Below are 23,731 nucleotides of genomic sequence, written 5' to 3' on the forward strand. Positions count from 1 at the left end.
ACTGCCCTCTTCTGCTCACATATCCTGACCAACATGTGCAGAGTTGAATTCCAACGCGTGGGGACATCACACACCAGTCTGTGAGCCGGAAGATGCAAACGGCGCTGAAAGCCGGCAAGGCCGGCTGAAGCAGTAGGTGACTTTCGAAAATGTGCAGACAGGCGGCGAACTTTTACCAGCAGATCAGACAGCTCTGGGTATGACTTTATAAACCGCTGAACCACGAGGTTGAGCACATGGGCCACGCATGGAACATGTGTCAGCTGGCCTCGCCTCAAAGCCGCCACCAGGTTCCGGCCATTGTCACAAACGACCTTTCCTGGCTTTAGGTTCAGAGGTGTGAGCCAGTGATCTGCCTGCTGTTTCAGAGCTGTCCACAGCTCTTCTGCATTGTGGGGTTTGTCACCTATGCAGATTAGCTTCAGCACAGCCTGTTGCCGCTTCGCCGAGGCAGTGCTGCAGTGCTTCCAGCTTGTGACTGGTGTGGAGGGCACAGTGGATGAGGATGCGCAGGAGGAGGAGGAGGCTGAAGAGCATGACATTCCGGAGCTGTAGAGTGTGGGTGAAACACTGACTGAGGTAGGGCCTGCAAACCTTGGTGTGGGAAGGACGTGTTGCGTCCCTCGCTCAGACTGGGTCCCAGCTTCCACAATATTAACCCAGTGTGCCGTCAACGAGATGTAGCGGCCTTGCCCACAAGCACTTGTCCACGTGTCTGTGGTTAGGTGGACCTTGGGTGAAACAGCGTTGTTCAGGGCACGTGTGATGTTTTGTGACACGTGGTTATGCAACGCGGGGACGGCACACCGGGAGAAATAGTGGCGGCTGGGGACCGAGTAACGTGGGACAGCTGCCGCCATCAGGTCACGGAATGCTTCTGTCTCCACCAGCCTAAAAGGCAACATTTCCAGCGCAAGCAGTCGCGAAATGTTAGCATTTAGAACTGTGGCATGTGGGGTGTTGGCAGTGTATTTGCGCCTGCGTTCAAAGGTTTGCTGAATGGATAACTGAACGCTGCGCTGGGACAAGGACGTGCTTGATGATGGTGTTCTTTCTGCGTAGGCAACTGCAGGTGCAGGAGTGGAGGAGGCTTGTTCGCAGGCAGCATGGACAGAGGATTGGCTCGCATGCACAACCAGCGAAGACGTAGCAGTGACATCAGCAAGCACTGCTCCTCGACTCTGTTGTACTTCCCACAAAGTCGGGTGCTTGGCTGACATGTGCCTGATCATGCTGGTGGTGGTCAGGCTGCTAGTTTTGGTACCCCTGCTGATGCTGGCACGGCAGGTGTTGCAAATGGCCTTTTTTGAATCATCTGGATCCAACTTAAAAAACTGCCAGACTCGTGAAGACCTAACATTTGTACAGGCACCTTGTGTCGTCGTGTTGTTCCGGGGAACGGTTGCCTGACTTCTGCCTGGGGCCACCACCCTGCTTCTTACTGCCTGTTGTGATGCTACGCCTCCCTCCCCCTGTGCACTGCTGTCCTCGCTCTGCATATCCTCCTGCCAGGTTGGGTCAGTTACTGGATCATCCACCACGTCGTCTTCCTCTTCCGCACCCTGCTCCTCCTCCTGACTTGCTGACAATTGTGTCTCATCATCGTCCACCACTTGTTGAGACACGTTGCCAACTTCGTGAGAACGTGGCTGCTCAAATATTTGGCCATCTGTACAGACGATCTCCTCATGACCCACTTCAATATGAGCTGGCGAGAGGCCAGAATGTGTGAATGGAAACGTGAACAGCTCTTCCGAGTGTCCAAGTGTGGGATCATTAATGTCCGAGGAGGACGTGTACTCAGCCTGGTGGTAGGAAGGAGGATCAGGTTCAGAAATGTGCGGTGCAGTATCACGGCTACTGACACTTGACCGTGTGGAAGACAGAGTGTTTGTGGTGGTGCCAATCTGACTGGAAGCATTATCCGCTATCCAACTAACAACCTGTTGACACTGGTCTTGGTTCAAGAGCGGTGTACTGCTGCGGTCCCCAAGAATTTGGGACAGGACGTGCGAGCGACTAGATGTGGCCCTTTGTTGTGGCGAAATTAGAGCTTGCCCACGACCTCGGCCTCTGCCTGCACCACCATCACGTCCACTTCCTTGTTCCTTGCCAATGCCCTTGCGCATTTTGCAATGCTGTGCACTGCTGACGTGTATATTCACTACTTGTGCGTTATATCAAAGTTTCTGGAAATTGCACACAAGTGCACCTGTACGCTGCCACCGACAGGCACACACGTGCGGTTTTTAAATGCAAGCACGGACGCAATAATAACCTAACACAGGTTTTAGGAGCAAAAATTAAGAACTCTGACACTATCAGCCACTGCTGACTGACGTGTATTATACACTACACTTGTGCGTTATATAATAGTTTGGTAAACGCACACCAGTGCACCTGTACGCTGCCACCAACAGGCACACACGTGCGGTTTTAAAAACCAAGCACGGACGCAATAATAACCTAACACAGGTTTTAGGAGCAAAAATTAAGAACTCTGACACTATCAGCCACTGCTGACTGACGTGTATTATACACTACACTTGTGCGTTATATAATAGTTTGGTAAACGCACACCAGTGCACCTGTACGCTGCCACCAACAGGCACACACGTGCGGTTTTAAAAACCAAGCACGGACGCAATAATAACCTAACACAGGTTTTAGGAGCAAAAATTAAGAACTCTGACACTATCAGCCACTGCTGACTGACGTGTATTATACACTACACTTGTGCGTTATATAATAGTTTGGTAAACGCACACCAGTGCACCTGTACGCTGCCACCAACAGGCACACACGTGCGGTTTTAAAAACCAAGCACGGACGCAATAATAACCTAACAGGTTTTTTTGGGGAGCGACAATTACAGTACAGACAAGTCAGACACTATCTGGACTGTTTTACACTGTGTACACCAGCCCCAGATATGAAGGCTGGTATACGGTCACCACTACCCTGCCTGCCTGCCTGCCTGTATACTGCTACAATAGTCCTGACAAGGACTCTTTTGGTCACTAGCCTGTATTCAGACCTGGCTATACCCTGCCTGTATATAGCAACAATAGTCCTGAGAAGGACTCTGCTACTGTACGCCGACCTGGCTATACCCTGCCTGCCTGTATACAACTAGAATAGTCCTGAGAAGGACTTTTGGTCACACTGTTTGCAGCCCTGCAACTGAAAAAGCTATAAAGGGCCGCAAAGCTTTCCCTGAATCAGCGACACTCTCCCTACACTCACTGTCAGAATAGCTGTGAGCAGAGCACAGCGCGCCGGCCTATATAAAGGCTCGGTGACGCTGTGCAGGCCGGCCAATCACTGCAATTCCACAACTAACAGGGCTGTGGCATTGCAGTGGTCTGCCAGCCAATCCCTGCATGAGGGCTGGCTCTCAAAAGAGCGCCAACATGCAGAAATAAAGACCACGAGTAAAGCACGAGTATCGCGAGATTACTCGTTCCCCGCCGAGCAGCCCGAGTACAGTGATACTCGTGCGAGTACCGAGTAGTGACAAGCATGCTCGCTCATCACTAGACATTACCACAGGTCCTGCACCACAACTTCTTGTCTGCTGATCTCGACAGAAGAGAAGTGGTGGTGCAGGACCTGTGGTGATGTCACGACTATGTGACCATAATCGGCAGAGCACATCAGAGGAGAAGTGGTGGTGCAGGACCTGAGGTGATGTCACGACTATGTGACCATAATCGGCAGAGCACATCAGAGAAGTGGTGGTGCAGGACCTGTGGTAATGTGTCACGGCCAGGTGGACGGGCAGACCCAGGAGGTGGATCCACTGGGCCGAACTCCTAGATGGTAGTAAAGAGTCCGGTAGCTGGAACACTATAAACAGCAGAACAGTCCGTGCACACGAGTATAGCGGAGAAGTCCCTGGGACCACGGAGTCACGGGTGGTAGTCCGGGTGACGCAGCTCAGGTTCGGAAGCCGAGATGATGTCAGGCGGGGTCCGGAACCTTTGGAGCGAGATGACGAGTCACCACAGGGATCTGGGATGGTGCGGACTGTCAGGATGGCAGATGGACAGCGTTCGGGGTTCAGGATACGGCAGGACTGGATGGCGAGGCAGGCACGGCTCTACAAGAGAGATAGGTGAGTATATGCACAGAGACACCAGGAGACCTGACTCCTAGCTTAGGAAACACGAAGATCAGGCCCCGCCCCCTTGGACAATAAACCCCTTTATACCCTGTACCTGATTAGCCTCATTTCCTGTTAATGGACGCTGGCCCTTTAAGAAAGGGTCAGTGACCGCGCGCGCGCCCTAATGCGCATGCGCGCGGCCCGGGTGCCAGAAGCCAGGGAAGGAAGCTGAGAGGAGGACGCAGGGGAGCCGGCTAGGGCCTGGGAAGCCGTCGGGCGCCGGGATCGGAGACCAGGGGGCCTGGGAAGGACGGGCACCGGAGGCTGGAGAGCGGGGAGCGTGGCAGGTGAGCCGGGGAGCGGGGCTGAGGACCCGGGGAGCGGAACAGAGGACCCGGGAAGGGGAGCCAAGGACCCGGGGAGCGTGACATAATGTCACAACCATGTGATAATAATCGGCAGAGCTCGTAAGAGAAGAAGTGGTGGTGCAGGACCTGAGCTGATGTCACGACTATGTGACCATAATCGGCAGAGCACATCAGAGAAGTGGTGGTGCAGGACCTGTGGTAATGTCACAACCATGTGATAATAATCGGCAGAGCTCGTAAGAGAAGAAGTGGTGGTGCAGGACCTGAGCTGATGTCACGACTATGTGACCATAATCGGCAGAGCACATCAGAGAATTGGTGGTGCAGGACCTGTGGTAATGTCACAACCATGTGATAATAATCGGCAGAGCTCGTAAGAGGAGAAGTGGTGGGGCAGGACATGTGGGGATGTCACAACCATGTGACCATAATCGGCAGAGCTTGTCAGAGGAGAAGTGGGGGTGCAGGACCTGTGCTGAGGCATGACTAAGTTAAAAAAAGAATTGTGTCTGAACTTGAGTGACAGTGTCAGAACTCAGCAAAAGTGACATCCCTATGACTGAAGCATAAGGTATGTACTGCATTCACAATAGCATATAAAGTATTTTTCAAGAAAAATACATGGAATTTTTGGTTATTAAAACCATGTTTATGATGCACATTGCATTATTTAAAACACATTTATGGGATGGTTTAATGTAAAAAAAAACAACATGACAGGTTCTCTTTAAATAAAACATTTTTTTTTACATGTGTGGTATCTGCGCACTCGTACTGACCTGGAGAATCATATTACCATATCAATTTTACTGTATAGTGAACATGGTAAATAAAAAACTATTTTGGAATTGCACTCTTATTGCAATTTCAACGCTTCTGGAACTTTTTCCCGCTATCCCGTGTATACATGATAAAATGAATGACGTCATTCAAAAGTACAACTTGTCCCACAGAAACTAGCCCTCATACGGCTATGTCAATTGAAAAATAAAAAAACTGTATGGCTCTTGGAAGAAGGGGAGGGAAAAACAAAAATGAAAAAAAAAAATAGGATATAGCCATGTCATAAAGAGGTTAACAGTTTTCTGTCAAATATTTTGTAGTTCATATGATTTGATCCCCAGCTTTCTAATTTTTGTTTTTGACACTTTTATATGCTTGTTTCATGCATAATTTAATTCTGATGTAATATATGGTATCTGATTCTTGGTGTATAACTTGATATCAGACAAGTTTGATACTGTACCATTTACTAAAATTATTCCATTTTTCTCTTTTGTAGGCTTTTCAACTATAATGGCATGTATATTTGCAAAGGAGCCATACCATTGGTTCTACAAGTAAATCAATGTGACTCTAAGTTATTAGTGTACCTGGAATGAAAACTAGAAGGGTTCAGCTACCGTGTCTTCATGGTGTTACCCATGTGGTCATGGTCATGTGGTCACATGTCTTCATGGTGTTACCCATGTGGTCATGGTCATGTGGTCACATGTCTTCATGGTGTTACCCTTGTGGTCTTGCCAGATTAGAAGAATGGCACATAATGATCCATTCTGTACTACAAGTAAAATTGGACATCACATATCAAGCCTAACATGTTAAACAGTGCCTTTATAAACCATGAGAAAGTGTTTCCACAACATGGAGCTATGAGCCAGATGTTCAGCTACAGTTGCTCCATTGACCCATCTCCACTGCTCTCAAAGCTATCATGGGGCAGAGCAAGATGGCAATGGAGGTTAAAATAGAGGTAAGTCCTCTTCAGGTATGAGTCCTGGCTTTTTCTTTGAAGCAATAATAGCCTGAGATTGTTCTGAGCACCATGTAATTACAGTCTTGGAGAGTCCTTCATGAGGTAATGTCAAAATGTCCCTGCCGCGTCAGGGCATACAGATGTTATATGGATCCTTCCCTATCACCGACACATACCTAAACCCTTGTTTATCCTGAATTCAATCTGGCTAGGGAGAAGGCTGTCAAGAACACTAGTCTCACCATTGAAAGAATGAAACGCAAGGTAAGGGAGACAAACAGAGGGAAAATAGATACAAAAAGGAAAACAATCCAAGCTCCTCCATTGTAGGTGTAATAGTGACGACTCCTCAGCTTCTTCTAGAGCCAGTTTTCTACCAAAATGGTCAGCAATAGAATGAGGATCTATAATCGGCATCAGATGATAAGATACATGACTTTTTATAGAAAAGGGGAGTCGTCACAAAAGAGCTGCACCTGAGATTACGGCTACAAAGGACAGCCAGATAGGAAATAATTCTTAGCCCCTACAACACTATAAGAAAGTAGATTCACTCATATACAAGTTATAGACCTGAACCTAAGACTCGACAGAAATCTCCCCAGAGTGAGACACAATCATGACAGTCTCAGATGTATCTATTTTTTTCAAAAATATCAACACCAGGCCGTGTGTTGGGTGCTGTTGTGAGCAAAGGGAGCTGCTAGCAGTGGATCTTGATGATTTTCCCAAGTCTATTCAGTGTTGCAGAACATTCCCCAGACCATCATTGATAACCTTATTTTTAGCAGCCAAGGCATGTACAGTAAGTGCGGATGGCTCTCACTCTTCATGCTCAATATATCAAGGTGTTTTGAAAAATTTGTTTCCATTTTTCATCATTTGCAGATCACTATCATGTCAATTGATCATGTGTTGTTCATAACTCCGCGACTTTCTCCTTGGCGTTAAACGTCAATGTTGAAAAATGTTGTATCTTGACTATTTTTAAGTAATTATTACATATAGTCAGATATATTTTTACATATACACTTTAGCTATCTCTCTTTAGCTACCATTTGAAGCTAATTCCATATGTAAAGAAGCCTTCCCTTTGCTTCATTTTCCCCCCACTTACTGTAAATATGCCAAATGTAGAATCACGACAGTACATAGTTTCTAACATACTTCAAAAGAACACCTTTGACATTCCAGATAACTTGCAAATGATGATGCAGGAAGATCTTTTGCCTCTACAAAGAAAGAACAAAAGAAGGTGACATAAAAGAAGGATCAATAAACATATGGTAATTAATAAAACATTTTCTATGAATACCTACAAAGGGTTTGAAAAAAATATAAAAATCCTAACAATCAAGATGTGAAGCGAGGACATAGCGGCAGCTGTGATGCTGATGGCTCATTGAGAATCTTTTCAGCACTTTCCAGAATTATAATTTTTAAGTAACATGTCGAAACAGTTGGATGAGGGGCTTTCTCGCTGCTATTTCTTTTCTTTTTTTTCCACTGTATTATATACTGTATGTGCACCTTTGGAGTTATTTTGTCTTTCCCGATTAAAATTTTTAGATAAAAAATGCAGTAAGTTTTAAAGGAAGTATTACATTTAAGATAAAGGTCCCACTTCATCATTTTTGGGGTTTTTAAGTCACTTCTCTACTGCATGTTGTGGTATTCTTTGCCATCTTTGCACCAAATTATTAAAAATATGCAGTTTGCGTTGCGTTTAAAATGTTTATGTTGCCTTTAACTTTATTGTGACTTTTAAGCACAAAATGAATCACTGTGATGACTGTAGCGGTACTCCAATGAGGTTAAAGGGGGCTTTACACGCAGCGATATCGCTAGCGAGCGTACCCGCCCCCGTCATTTGTGCGTCACGGGCAAATCGCTGCCCGTGGTGCACAATATCCTTTGGAGCCGTCACACGGACTTACCTGCCTAGTGACGTTACTGTGGCTGGCGAACCGCCTCCTTTCTAAGGAGGCGGTTCATGTGACGTCACAGCAACGTCACACGGCAGCCATCCAATAGAAGCGGAGGGCCGGAGATGAGCAGCCGTAACATCCCACCCACCTTCTTCCTTCCTCATTGCTGGTGGCCACAGGTAAGGTGTTGTTCGTCGTTCCCGAGGTGTCACATGTAGCGATGTGTGCTGCCTCAGGAACGATGAACAACCTGCATCCACAACGACCAAGGATTTTTTCAAAATGAACGATGTGTCAACAATGGATGATTTGGTGAGTATTTTCCATCGTTAACGGTCGCTCATTGGTGTCACACGCAACGACGTCGCTAACGATGCCAAATGTGCATCACAGATTCCGAAACCCCGCCGAAATATCGTTAGATACGTCATTGCGTGTAATGGGGCCTTAAGTTTTGTGGGACGGGTTTGCTCGGTGGTGCCTTGTTCTGGGACTCACACCGCTTTATTATGATGTGGACTCCACCGGAACGCCACCAGTAATATTTCCGGCTCTGCTGCGTGCAACTGTTCTTGTGAAAGTTTTCTGTTCTACTCCTGCTACCCAGTAATGTTCCTACTGCCCGATCTGACGTCCATCTCTCCTGCCCGACCTGACCTCCATCCACCCTGCCCAACCTAACCTCTTTCCCTCCTGCCTGACCTGACCTCCGTTCCTCCTGCCCGACCTGACCTCTGTACCTCCCTGTCATCCTGTCTCTGTTCCTGTTCCATGTCCTCTCCTTTTCCCTCCCCAGTGCTTACTTGTCCTCCCGGCATCTGACCTCGGCTCTGTTATCTGACTTTGGCTTGATTACTCTTCTGTACAGAAGTGTCATGCCGACATTGACTGTGGCTGATCGACTATCCCTGCGCTTATTACTGACCTTTAGTGGGTATCTGTATTACTGCACTCAGGAGTCTATCTCTACATGAGTCCCAACGCCCCTAATGGTAGCTTGACACTCACATTTCTCAAAAATTCGCAACAAATGCTAAAAATTCAATCGTGTATAAAATTACCAGTGGGTTATTTTCTGGCTAATATGGCTATAACTGACGTTTTAGGTGAAATTGCTGTATAATGTCTGGTTCCTTCCACTAGCTCCAAAGTGATGAGCAATAGAATGACAATCTCTAACCGGCATCAGATGATAAGGTACGTGACTTTTTATTGTGAGAGTGGTCAAAACAGCCATGAAGAGACCTTCATTCGGGAATGTCAACGTGTCCATGCCAAACCAGAGTGTACATACGTTATTTGGGTCCTTCTCCCATCACTACCACGTGCCTAAGCCTTAAGGATGGTCAATTACAAGTCAATATTAAAGATCATGTGTAGAATCACATTATGGGTCATGTAAACTATACAACAAAAATTGCCACCAAAGCAAACTAAACCTCGTTTTTTGATTATACGCTAAATATATGTTCTAGAGAAAAAAAGATCTGCAATTTAGCATCCAAATGAGCAATTTTCCACTTCCATATGAAACGTTTGCATAATAGAGAGGTAATGTACAACCCTACGCAATTTGGAGCCAGATATTGAAGACTAATGCTAATTTTATCAGTAGAGGCATAATGAGTATACCGCACTGATTCTCAGCTCTACCGGCATAGAAACGGTCATTCAAAGCCGGCTCAATGATCCCACCCACCCTCTCGGCTAACATGACTTTACCCTCACAAATCCCCTCAAAATATACCCCTGTAATCAAAAGACATATTTCAGCACCAGAGAACCTGTTTTGGAAAAAAAAATGTTCTCATTCCTCCATGCCTTGCTTTATCTTTGCTTCCTACGTAAATAATTCATCCGCCTCTGTGCTTTGCAGTCAAACTATTCTGTCCACCCCAGCCTGTTCCGAACGTGTGATTTATTATTTAATAATTTGCAGTGCTGCTCTGTTGTAAGGTGTGCATTGTGACTTCTCGCGCAACTGCTACAATCTTCTCTAGTTAGTTGTCCTTTCGTTTCCTCTCTCCAAACAGCATCCTCTATTGATTCTTCTCAGTCTTTTTTTCTATTACAATTTCATTTTTTTTCCTCTTCTACACAAAACCTTTGCTTCGCTCTTCCCCCCGCTGCTCTCAAAGATGAGAGTATAAAGACAAACTTGGCCCTTGTTCTTAAAAACAAGCAGTGTTTTTGATACTGTTTTCAGATATATATTTTTTTACTATACTTTCCATCACTTCTGTCTTGCTCACTTTCTTTAAACTTTGGTTGGATGACATATATTTCACTGAACCGGCACAAGTACGTATTTTTCAGAATAAATATATTGTATTAAAAACTGAAAATTAGAGGTTTATATAAAATGTATAACTTTGGATTTATTGTGGGCAAAGTTAATATTCTGCAATCTAATTTTAGTTGTATATTTTTGTATTTATTATTAAAATTAGAATTCCTGTAAAAAATAATTACCAATTGAGTTATGAAATTTCTAACAGGCGTTCAAATATTATATTGTCCCATTTTATATACCAGTCTTAAAAAAAAGATTGTTAGGGGTACTTTGCACACTACGACATCGCAGCTGCGATGTCGGTGGGGTCAAATTGAAAGTGACGCACATCCGGCGTCGCTGTCGATATCGGAGTGTGCAAATCGTTTTTGATGCGATTAACAAGCGCAAAAGCGATGAAATCGTATCATCGGTGTAGCGTCGGTCATTTCCATAATTTCGGAATGACCGATGTTACGATGTTGTTCCTTTGTCCTGCGGCAACACACAATAGATTTGGATTATATAGAAGAGTAGTTGTCCCAGCGTTGCCTGGGATAGTAACTATCGCCCTGTTTCTCTCCCAGTCTCTGCCTGTATCCCGCTCTGTCTGTCTCTCTCTCTGCCTGTGTCTGTCTGTCTGTGTCTCTCTTTCGCTCTTTGTCACTCTCTCTTTCCCTGTCTGTCTATCTCTTTCCCTGTCTGTCTCTATCTCTTTCCCTGATGTCTGTCTCTTTCCCTGTCTGTCTCGCTATCTCTTTCCCTCTATGTCTGTCTCTTTCCCTGTCTTTCCCTGTCTGTCTCTTTCCCTGTCTCTCTCTTTCCCTGTCTGTCTCTCTATCTCTTTCACTGTCTGTCTCTATCTCTTTCCCTGAATGTCTCGCTTTTCCTGTCTGCCTCGCTATCTCTTTCCCTCTATGTCTGTCTCTTTCCCTGTCTTTCCCTGTCTGTTTCTTTCCCTGTCTGTCACTGTCTGTCCCTGTCTCTTTCCCTGTCTCTTTCTCTGTCTGTGTTTACATTGAATAATTTGCCTGGATGGGTACAAAAGGGAAGACAAGTGCGGCGTTGACCTAAGCGCACTAAATGGTGAAAAGACTTGGATATAAATGAATTCAATGCTCACCTTCTTGAAGGTATAATTCGCCTTGAAAGTAGCTGTATTGAGCTGGTCATTTTCAATGGGGCGAAAGGGGGATGATTTGAAATTTTAGGAGTTTTTTTATATTTATTTAAGCTTTTTTCTTTCATTTTTTAATTATTTTACTAGTCCCCCTTGGGGACATTATCACTGCTCAGTCCGATCGCCTATTCATTTCTCCTGATCAGAGCAGCATCACTCTGATAACCAGAAATGCTCATCTTCTGTGAGTGTCAGCGCTCTGTGAACTCTCACAAGAAGTGAGTCATGGTAGTGTCAGGGGACATCAGCTGACCTCGTGCTACCATGATAACACTTTGGCGCCCGTAATTGCATTGTCGCGGGCGGAGGAGGGGACGCTGCGCTCTCCCACTGCTCGGGTCCGGCTGCCGCTGCTGCTGCGGCCTCTGCTGCTCGGTGGCTCGAGCAATGGGCCGGATCCCGGGGACTCGAGCGGCGCTGCTCGCCCGTGAGTGAAAAAGGGGTTTGGTTTTGGGGATTTATTGTCCGTGACGCCACCCACGGTTGTGGTGATTGTGTGGACACCACCGCTGCTCTGTATGGGGATCCCGGGAGCGGTGACAGGGAGCAGCAGAGTTGTTAGTTCTCCCCTCCGTGGATAGGGGTTGGTTGTCCCGGGGCCCAGTGATGGGGTGAAGGATGAGGGATGGCAGGCCAGGTGCGGGGCCTGGTGAGGTGCAGGGTCGCGGGGGCAGCGCTGTGCCGCACGGCACGGTGGTACTCACTCAGCCTGAGACGATGACACAGTTCTCGGTAAAACACACGGCTGGAAAGACGGTTCCCACTGACGGCTGCTGTTGCTTTTCCCCGGTAGTTGGCGGTGACGGTCTCTGTCCCTGCACCTAGTGTAATTTTGGTAGCGATGGGTTCCCACCGGTAACCCGCTCCCCGACTTGGATATGGGCCGGAGGAGCCCCTCTTTGCCCGCAGACGCTGGCCCTGAGAAACTGGTGCCTTGGCGGTGGCGGTGTCTCTCTCCTACGGTTGGACTGTTGCCTTCAATCGGGACTTAGTTGTTGGGAGACCTGGAGGTCCCCTTCACTGACGGATTTGGCAAATTCACGGCGACTCCTAGCCTTGCTGGGATCCGAAAGGCCCCTGCCAATGGTGCTGGCTTCTCCTTGTATACCGGTCCGGTACCGCCGGGCCACCACCGTCGCCACCACCCGTCCAGGATGATCCAGCGTCGCTTCCAGCGCTGCTCAATGGAGGTGACCGGAGCTGCAGAATACACCGCCGCTCCTGTCACCTCCACACAGCAACTGAAGACAGCCGCGCGATCGGCTGAGCTGTCACTGAGGTTACCCGCCGTCACTGGATCCAGCGGTGGCCGCGGGTAACCTCAGTGACAGCTCAGCTGATCGCGCTACTCACCGCCGCTCCTCTCACCTCCACGCAGCAACAGAGGTAAGTAGCGCGATCAGCTGAGCTGTCACTGAGGTTACCCGCGGCCACCGCTGCATCCACCGCTGCATCCACCGCTGGATCCAGTGACAGCGGGTAACCTCAGTGACAGCTCAGCTGATCGCGCGGCTGTCTTCAGTTGCTGTGTGGAGGTGACAGGAGTGGCGGTGTATTCTGCAGCTCTGGTCACCTCCATGCAGCAGCGCTGGATGCGACGCTGGAGCATCCTGGATTCCGCCGGACATGGAGGGCTTTTTGGGGCTGATTAAAGTGGTTAACCAGGGTATATGTTTGTGTTTTTTATTTCTAATAAATGATTTTTTCGGGTGTGTGTGTTTATTTACTGTAATTTACAGATTAATCATGGAAGGTGTCTCATAGACGCTTAACATGATTAATCTAGGACTTATCGGCAGCTATGGGCTGCCAATAACTCCTTATTACCCCGATTTGCCAACGCACCAGGGCAAATCGGGAAGAGCCGGGTACAGTCCCAGAACTGTCGCATATAATGTATGCGGCAATTCTGGGCGGCTGTTGGCTGATATTGTTAGGCTTGGGGGCTCCCCATAACGTGGAGCTCACCATCCTGAGAATACCAGCCTTCAGCCGTATGGCTTTATCTGGCTGGTTTTAAAATTAGGGGGGACCGCACGCCGTTTTTTTAAATTATTTAATTATTTATTTCACTACACAGTATAGAGACGCCCACCGGCTGCTGTGATTGGGTGCAGTGTGACACCTGTCACTCAGCGTGGGGGGCGTGTCTCACTGTAACCAATCATAGGCGCCGGTGGGCGTGGTAAGCAGGGAATACGAGATTGTTTAATGGGCGGCCAGCTTTTTCAAAACAGTAAAAGCCGCCGGAGCAGTGAGAAAGCCGTGCAGCGCCGGGGATCGGTAAGTATATGAGAGAGGGCTGCTCAATTCAGTTACTCAGGAGTTTAGCGGTCACCGGTGAATCCTTCACAGGTGACCGCTAATCAGGGCGCGACACAGACAGAGCCGCAGCATGACAATGAAGTCGAGTGAGGTTCACCCGAGTTCATTCTGACAGTGCGGCTCTGTCTGTGTCTGCTGTCATCTACCATTCAGCTCTGCTACATGGCTGTCTGTGTCTGCTGTCAGCAGCCATGTAGCAGAGCTGAATAGCAGTTGACATAGTAAAAACGCATCCCTACACATTACACACGCTTGTCAAGTCAATAAATAAAAAAAAAAAAAGGTGCCCAATGCATACGTCACAGAACACATGATCTAAAGGATCGCACACAAAATTGATCAATTTAACATAGACTACTAACGCTCGTGTGACAGCAAATGAACGACCTACGTGCAATCTCATTCAATCGCATATGCGACCTGGGCGTGTCACATCGCATACGAGATCGCACACCTAATTGTAAGGTGTAAAGCAAGCTTAAGACATATGACTTTATATAGCAAAGGGGAGTGGTAGCAAAAGAGCTGCACCTGAGATTAAAGCTGCAGACAGCAGCCATACAGGAATGAGCGCTTAACCCTTACAGCACTACAAGCAAGTAGATGTCATTCAAATATCAGTAGTGGATCTGTGATCACTAAAGGCCCTGTCACACACACAGATAAATCTGCGGCAGATGTGTGGTTGCAGTGAAATTGTGGCCAATCAGTGCCAGGTTTGTGGCTGTGTACAAATGGAACAATATGTCCATGATTTCACTGCAACCACAGATCTGCCAAAGATTTATCTGTGTGTGTGACGGGGCCTTAAGGCGTTCTGATCTTCTGATTCCAGATTTGCCCATATCTTCCCCGAGCAGGACAAATCTAATGACAGTGCATTTGAGAATGCTTATTTAGTTGGAACTGGTGGCCTTTAGTTCGTATCGGGGTACCATTTCTTGCCGGTTTGTAGAACTGAGAATAATTATAACAACTGGTTCCCCTGAATCGGAGAGAGTCGGTTGAATTCCACCCCTTGTAAATACTGAAGGACAGTGCACTTAAGAATCACATATCCTCATATCAGCTATAAAAACTGTTTCTGGAAAAAGTGATATTAGCACAGAAATGGTGAGATGGGATTTTACGGTCAGGAGTTACCGTACACACAAGGCAATGATCACCATCAGTGGTGTAAAGTACTAAAAAGGCATCTGGTAAACCTGAGATGAAGATTTTTGGTTAATCTCTTTAGACAGAGCAATCAGATTGATCTTCATGGTTTATGCTGTAATAGCAGCCCCTACACACCAAATTCAGAATCTAGGTTGCATTAAACTCCTCCAGCTTCTCTCGATGAGCTGTGCTGGGTATTGAGAATTGATGACTGTCACCTACTGATCCCAGTAAATCTCTCTTAACTCCCTTGGAATTATTCCTATAGGAGGGAATGGAATTAAGTTTTATATTAAAGGGAAAGTAAATCTACTTCACGTGAAGTGGCCATGGACAGGGAGCAAAAAGCTATTACTCGGTAACCCTGTGATCCACAAACCTCCAAAGCTCCAAAATCTTTTAAAATATTTGTTTTATGGACAGGTTTAATGCAAAAGGTTTGAAGACATCTAACCTTAATATATCCCAATATTCCTTACCAGTTACTGTCCCTACTAGAATGTCTCCATGTCCGGGGTGCAAATATAATCTATCTTTTGAAAGATGATCAGTTAAAAAAAATACTTGCCGCAGGGTCTTATTGTGGTCATACATTAGACAGAAGTAGGGTAACAGTTAAATGAATTGTGAAGTTTTGTTTTACCAATGCAGACATATATACGTGATAGCTCATGTTGGATGTTCCAGGCTGGCCACACGTGTCATTTAGTGTTTGGCGTTGCACTCGCTGTGTATCATGGCGGCATCAGACTCTGTCCACACTGCAGAGTCCGACAAGCAGCCTGGAATTCCTTAGTTGCACAGCTTGTCTTGGGCATTGACTGGTTCTGACGTCACTGCTCTCCAGTACAGTAAGAGTTAATTCCTTCTGGCTTGTGGTCATCTGCTGGAAGCTCAGCCTGCCGATTACCATCCTCAGCCGCCTTCACCCTTTATAAGATTCTGGTTCCTGGGGCTGAGTGCCAGATATAGCTTCTGCTTCCTCGGTTCCTGTGGTTATCTAGTTCTATGGTGATCAACAAGTTGTGGCCCTGCGTGGTGTGTGAGTTCTCTAGTTGTCCATTTATTTCATACCCCTTTTTCTTTATTCCTCAGTTTACTTACTGCCCATGCTTTATGTTTGAGTGTAGTGTGCACGAGTTTCGTTTACCTTTGTCTGTGCTTAATTGTGGGGGTTTTATTACTGAGCTTCCGGCTCACTGCCTGGATATGGGAGGAGTAGTATCAGGGATCAGACAAGAGACAGGGTGATACTGGGGGCTTGAACCTGGCTACCATTGAGCCTACCTTAAAGATAAGGGACAGTGCAAGGGCCCCAGTCTTAGGGTCAGCCTAGGAGCCCCTGTTTCATGGGTTCATACCCCATGACATGACCATTGACATTATACACCCAATGATCTTTTTGCAAACATTTTGGGAATGATCTGGGGCAGATAAAGAAAAGTTCATTCTGAAAGATCATTTGTGAATTAGCAGCTATAGGATGAAAAATGTTGACTTAATAACAATACAATAGTAACAATGATTGGGAGGAGAGTTTGTATAATTATTTGAGCCCTACTGCCAAACACTTTGTATTAATTGTTGGGAGTACATTTCCTACATGAGTGCATATGCTGACAATAGTGATGAGCAAATGTGATGAAATATCACTCATTTGTCCAGGAAATTTGATTTGCATTGACTTTTTTTTTAATGCAAATCAAATGTACATAATGATAATCTCTAAGATTTCTTTGGACCCCAGAAAATAATAAATATTTGAAAAGCAAATTGTCACCTTTTCAGTCCCGCAGTGCAGCACCACTTTGGTCCACTCAATTCAAAACTTTCATGAATCGTGTAAGTCAACAGCAGATATTTGAGTTAAATAAATCACAAGTTTTTGTCACAATGAACACATTGTCTGTCTGTATCAGCAATATTTATAGTTTAACATAATGTATGGACTGAAAATAGCCATTTTTATATCTGCTATAAAGATCTGCACAGGAAGACTTGGGTGTCAAAGTACAGAATTGTAGTTCATAGTCAGGCTACCAAGATTTAGTCTCTGCTAGGCTGCTTGTTAGTCTCCTTTGATCACATGTTGTGGAGGAGCCAGTCACATTGGCTTCCCTCCTATATATGCTGGTTGGACACTTCATTTGGGGCCAGCTATAGCTTTTCCATACTGGTTTAGTGAGATGTAGTGATCCAGACTTATTGGTGGTTGTAGTACTTTGTGGCTGTGAACAGTTGTTGTGTTAATTCTTGTTGTCCTTTTGTTGCTGCCATATTTTTCTTACCTTTCTCCTTAGTTTATAACTGCTGTTCCTGTGAGTTTGCACTGTATCTGAGTTTTGGTTTTTCCTTGTCTGCCTTATCTTGTGTTGCCATCACACTCCTGCTCCTTCCTTCCCAGCGGAAGGAACAGTTTAGCTCTGGTCAGGAGAATAATAAGGCTTGGGATTTCGGTGTCTCCACCTTCAGGGGTAATCCAAAGAACAGGGATAGCCTAGGGTCTCTGAGCGTGTGGGACAGTATCAAATATCCATAATGCATGGAGTTGTATCATGCAATAGAAAGGAAAAAGAAGTAGTATCCACCAGGCGCAAGGTAAGCCAGATCCAATAGGTTTAAGTCCTTTAATGAACAACGTATTTTAGAGAAACTCCGTCCCCTTCCTAGGTTACATACAAACAGGAAGTGACCCTTAACATTTATAGAGACAAGCAATAACATAAAGTTATTTATATCAAAGTACAGTAATCATTACAAAAAATGCCAACAACTGGTAAAAAGGGGTGCTTTCCGGCCCCCAAAAAACACATGAATTGCAAAAATATAAAAAAATTGAGTAATGTGAACAATCAAAAATTTAAATAAGTATAACAAAAATGATATAAATATCTGAACTCTATATCTCACTAAAAAGATTGTTTAAATGAATTAACTAAAGCGGGCTTTACACGCTACGATATATCTAACGAGATGTCGGCGGGGTCACGTCGTAAGTGACGCACATCCGGCATAGTTAGTGATATCGTAGCTTGTGACAGCTATGAACGAGCAGAAATACTCACCTTCTCGTTCATCGCTGACATGTCGCTCATTTTCTAAAAATCGCACGTCGTGTTGTTCATCGTACCCGGGGCAGCACACATCGCTCCATGTGACACCCCGGGAATGATGAACACAGCTTACCTGCGTCTCGCCGGCAATGCAGAAGGAAGAAGGTGGGCGGGATGTTTACGTCCCGCTCATCTCCACCCGGCCGCTGTGTGACGCCGCTGTGACGCCGAACGTCCCTCCCCCTTCAGGAAGTGGATGTTCGCCGCCCAAAGCAAGGTCGTTTGGAAGGTAAGTGAGTGTGACGGGGGATACAGCATTGTGCGACACGGGCAAGAAATTTCCCGTTCCGTACAAACGATGGGGGCGGGTGTGATCGCAAATGCGATCGCACGAGAAATTGTAAGGTGTAAAGCATCCTTAACATAAGGGAAAGATTAAAAGGGTAACACTTGAACATTCACTTGAAATCTTGTAATTAGAATGGTTGATGAAAATATATTCTATTAATATGTAGATTCAATACTTTCGTAAGGCCCTCCAGAGTAATTATGGCTAGTTTAAAAATCCAAATGCATTACCAAAGTATTAACCTCTGGAAACGATTGGGAAAAGTGTCAGGTATATGTTCCACCAATAGAGTATATACTTGGCAAATTTCCCATTAACTGCAGAGTTAGTTGAACAGAACAGACATTAGTGTGATACTAATACAACTCTGGAGAGACTGTGTGTGGGATGGGCCAATACAACAGTTATAACAGTATTAGGAAAAGAGGAGAGCTGATATGTCGCGGGCGGGGAGGAGGGTGTCAGCACACCGCGCTCACCCCTTCTGCTCGGGTCCGGCAGTTGCTCCTGGTGGCTCGAGCTGCGGGCCGGATCCCGGGGTGTCTCGAGCGACGCTCCTCGCCCGTGAGTGAAAGGGGGGGGGTGTTTGTTGGGATTATAGTTCGTGACGCCACCCACGGTTGTGGTGATGGCACCACCGCTGCTCAGTGTGGGGGTCCCGGGGATGGTGATAGGAGCAGCCAGGTGTTGTGTTGCCCCTCCGTGGGTAGGGGTTGGTGATCCCGGGGCCCGGTGAAGAGATGTGAAGTGTAGGGCCTGGAGGGCGCAGGGACACGGGGGCAGCGCTATGCCTTGCGGCACTGTGGTACTCACTCAGCCTGAGACACGGACACAGTTTGTACGGTAAACCAACGGCTGGTAGGACGGTCCCACAGACGGTTGCACCTGCACTCCCGGTAGGTGACGGTAACGTCTCTCTTCCTTGCACCTGTTTGACTGATGGTAGCGGTGGATTCCCTCCGGTTACCCGCTCCCCGGCTGCAATCTGGGCCGGAGGAGCTCTACACTTTGCCCGCAGGCGCTGGCCCTGGGGAAACTGGTGCCCTGGCGGTGGCGGTGTCTCCCCGGTAATGGTCGGGCTGTTGCCGTCAATCGGGACTTTGTTGCTGGGGGATCTGCGTCCCCTTCACTGACGGATTCGGCAAATTGGGCGACTCCTAGCCTTGCCGGGGTCCGAGAGGCCCCTGCCCTGGTGCTGACTGTCCTTCGGAACACTGCTCCAGACCACCGGGCACACAGCCAACGGGGTCCTTCCAGGAACTTCCAAACGGTCCCCCTCCGGACAGTCACCGCCGTCGCTGACCTTGCTGTTCTGGCCCTACACACAGCTGGGCTCTCAGGCTTCTCCTTCTCTCTGCTCTGTCACCACTTCCCGCCTTCCTCCTTTTCCACTTTCCTTTTCTTCACTTTCACTTCTGGTTGTTTCCTCTAGCCCCTGCCTGGGCTACTCTGCTTCTTTACTTAAGCCCTGCCTGGGCTAATCTGCTCCTCACTCCTTCATGTCCCTGAGCTTTCTCTCTGGTTACTTCCTGCCTCCAGAGTTGTGAGCTCCTTGGTGGGCGGAGCCAACCGCCTGGCCCACCCCCTGGTGTGCATCACAGACTCCTGGAGGGAGGCAACAAGGATTTCTGGTTAGCAGGTGTGCCTACCTGGAGTGTGGGGTGTATGTGTTGTGTGACCTGTGTCCCCTGGCTTGCCCAGGGCGACACAGATAGAAGGGTTTGTAATGTGACACAACTAATCTCAGCTGTGCTGGCCCCTCCTTACCCTACAGGAACCCAATTTGTGCTTTCTAATTCTGCAGGAGGTTGGTGCTGTCCATCGTACATTTCACACACTGAGAATCCTGCTTCATGCTATGGCTGGGGCTTGATCTTTTTGTCTTGTGTTATTGCTTGCTTATGATTGGTTAACATCCTACAGGGAGAACAAGCACCCATCCCCAGTTAAAACTCTCTGATAACCTATTGCTAATATCTCCGCAATGGAGAGGCAACAGCTTTAAAAATATTCTGCTCAACATCCACTTTTACATTGATTATCCAGTTCAAAGTGAAAAATTTGGTGAAGGTCCTCTACAAACAAAAAGTGTAAAATTTAGTAGGGTCACTTGGTTTCATGAATTTCATAGATTAAAGACTGTTGCCAGCTTCTGTGCATATGCCCTATCAAAACATATATCCTAACCAGGATACCTTTTATGTGTCACGCCCCACTGAGGCCTTGGGTGATCGGGGATCAGAAGGTCTTAGCATTAGGTTGATCGCAGATCCGTTTTAGAATCCGCTCATTTCTTATCCTGAGTAAGATAATATTTAATTTAATTTGATGCTGAAGGGGTTAAGGTCTCTTTTCTATCCTGCTGAGATTCACTTGTAGCTGTTAATCTCAGCTGAAGAAACACCCATTCGCTACATAAACTCACTCCTCACTGTCCCCTATGCCAGCTATAGTTCATTCTATAAGTGACCACTTGAAGGAGCCTGGGTCTGGAGAAGCTGAGGTGTTGTTTCTGTTGCAGTGGAGAAGTTTCCTGCTTGAGTAGATGTGGAAAGGTATTTGTTGTGTCTTTACCCTGTTTGTCTTATCTTCATCGTGTTGTTTTATTGCAGTGGCGAGACTAGCATCTTGCTGGCCTTCACATTAGTCAGAGTGAGTTCAGGGCCTATGCTCATAATTGCGCACGGGTGGAGAAACCTGACTGCAAGGTGGTGACCTCACTCTACTCTCCCTAGCTCCAGGGCCATCTGTTGTATTGTTTGTCTAATGTACACTTTGGGTTGCATTTTTCACTGGAGGTCTTCCCTTCCCTTGAGTTACACTGTAATACTCTTACATGGAGTTTTGCACAAACTTTGCCAACTGTCATGGTGGCACTAAGCTCTGTTCACATTGCAGATTCTCACAATCCAGCTGATTGGTTTCTGTGATATCTGAGATCAACTCAGTCAGATTCTGAAGTCCACCTGCTGTGTGCTGATGCATAGGCAGGCTAACAAGACTTAAGGCCCCGTCACACTAAGCAACATCGCTAGCAACATCGCTGCTAAGGAACAACTTTTGTGACGCAACAGCGATGTTGCTAGCGATGTTGCTGTGTGTGACATCCAGCAACAACCTGGCCCCTGCTGTGAGGTCGTTGGTTGTTGCTGAATGTCCTGGGCCATTTTTTAGTTGTTGCTGTCCCGCTGTGAAGCGCACATCGCTGTGTGTGACAGCGACAGAGCAACAACTAAATGTGCAGGCAGCAGGAGCCGGCTTCTGCGGACGCTGGTAACCACGGTAAACATCGGGTAACCAAGAAGCCCTTACCTTGGCTACCCGATATTTGCCTTCGTTACCAGCGTCCGCCGCTCTCAGCTGTCAGTGCCGGTTCCCTGCTTTCTGCACACGTAGCCACCGTACACATCGGGTAATTAACCCAATGTGTACTGTGGCTAGGAGTGCAGGCAGCAGGGAGCCGGCACTGGCAGCGTGAGAGCGGCGGACGCTGGTAACGAAGGTAAATATCGGGTAACCAAGGTAAGGGCTTCTTGGTTACCCGATGTTTACCGTGGTTACCAGCGTCCACAGAAGCCGGCTCCTGCTGCCTGCACACGTAGAAGAGTACACATCAGGTAATTAACCCGATGTGTACTGTGGCTAGGTGTGCAGGGAGCCAGCGCTAAGCGGTGTGCGCTGGTAACCAAGGTAAATATCGGGTTGGTTACCCGATATTTACGTTAGTTACCAAGCGCAGCATCGCTTCCATGTGGCGCTGGGGGCTGGTCACTGGTTGCTGGTGAGATCTGCCTGTATGACAGCTCACCAGCAACCCGTGTAGTGATGCTCCAGCGATCCCTGCCAGGTCAGGTTGCTGGTGGGATCGCTGGAGCGTCGGTTAGTGTGACATCTCACCAGCGACCTCTTAGCAACTTACCAGCGATCCCTATCAGGTTGTATCGTTGTTGGGATCGCTGGTAAGTTGTTTAGTGTGACTGGGCCTTTAATCTCTGCTGGTCTGCCTGCTCCTTTGATCACATGTTGTGGGGAGAGCTATCACATCTGCTCTCCTCCTATTTATGTTGATTGAATCATTCCACTCATGCCAGCTATAGTTTGTTCTATGGTGTTCTGTGAACTTTGGTGTCCCATACTTTCTGTAGATTTTTGTGCTTTTTGCTTGGTGTGATTGTGGAGTTTACCCCCTCTTCTTTAGATGCTCTTGTTTTTCCTCCTGAATCTCTTACTGTTTTTACCTTTGTGTGTGCGTGCTGTGTCAAAGGGTTTAGGTTTTTCCTTTTTTGTTTTTATCTGTGGGTTTCATCACACTCCTGGGTGGAGGGGGAGGAGGAATCAGATCAGGACTGGTCAGGAGATGGGCCAGGAAGGAGACTCAGGCATCTACACCATTAGAAGTATCCCTGAGGTTAGCGATAGCATAGCTTGAGGGACAGCTTAGAGGCCCCAGTTCCCCATAGTCATCGTGACAAATACTAGCCACTACAAGAAAAACTATATGCCCATAGAAGAGACTTTACCCTGCGATAACAATTGGACACCAAGAATAAAAGAAGCCAGACCCAAAATGAACAGCAGGATTTACTCTAAACTTTATTTGAAGTTAGCATATAAAGTGGAAAAACCATACATTGAGTACACCAGTGTTGTCAGCTGTTAACAAGGTCCTTGACAGTCCGTAAAAATAATGCACTTTTTTTCCTAGTTCGTAAAAAAAAATAAAATTATGCGACTGTGATTTTTTTCTTTTGAAGCTGGAGAAACTTGTATAGATTTTACAATTCACAGTGAATGCAGCCAATGACTTCTTATCAGACTTACAGGTTGTAGACATGTATCACTTGAGATCTTAACAAGATATTTTAGAGATTGCAATATGTACAAAAAGAACTGTTGACTATGTTTGATTTTTATATTTTTTTTTTAATAGACTATGCAGAAAAAAAAAAAAAAAAATAGGTTGGCAATCTTGCTGGTCATACTCCATAGAAATGGTAAGAGGCTTAGACTGGATCACAACAGTGCCTATAATCCCTGACAGTGAGCTGTAAATGATGGAGCTGGTGAGAAAGCCATAGTACGAGAATGAGACAATTATGTAAATACTTCTTGCTTATTTTTCCCATATCTACTATATGTAACCCTTTAGAAAAATGGTAATATTAATTTTTATTGTTTTTTATATTTTCCATTTTTCCAAAATAGCGCATCAAAAATTGTATCCTATCCGATTA

Source organism: Anomaloglossus baeobatrachus, chromosome 10 (genome assembly GCF_048569485.1).
Source record: "Anomaloglossus baeobatrachus isolate aAnoBae1 chromosome 10, aAnoBae1.hap1, whole genome shotgun sequence".
NCBI lineage: Eukaryota > Metazoa > Chordata > Amphibia > Anura > Aromobatidae > Anomaloglossus > Anomaloglossus baeobatrachus.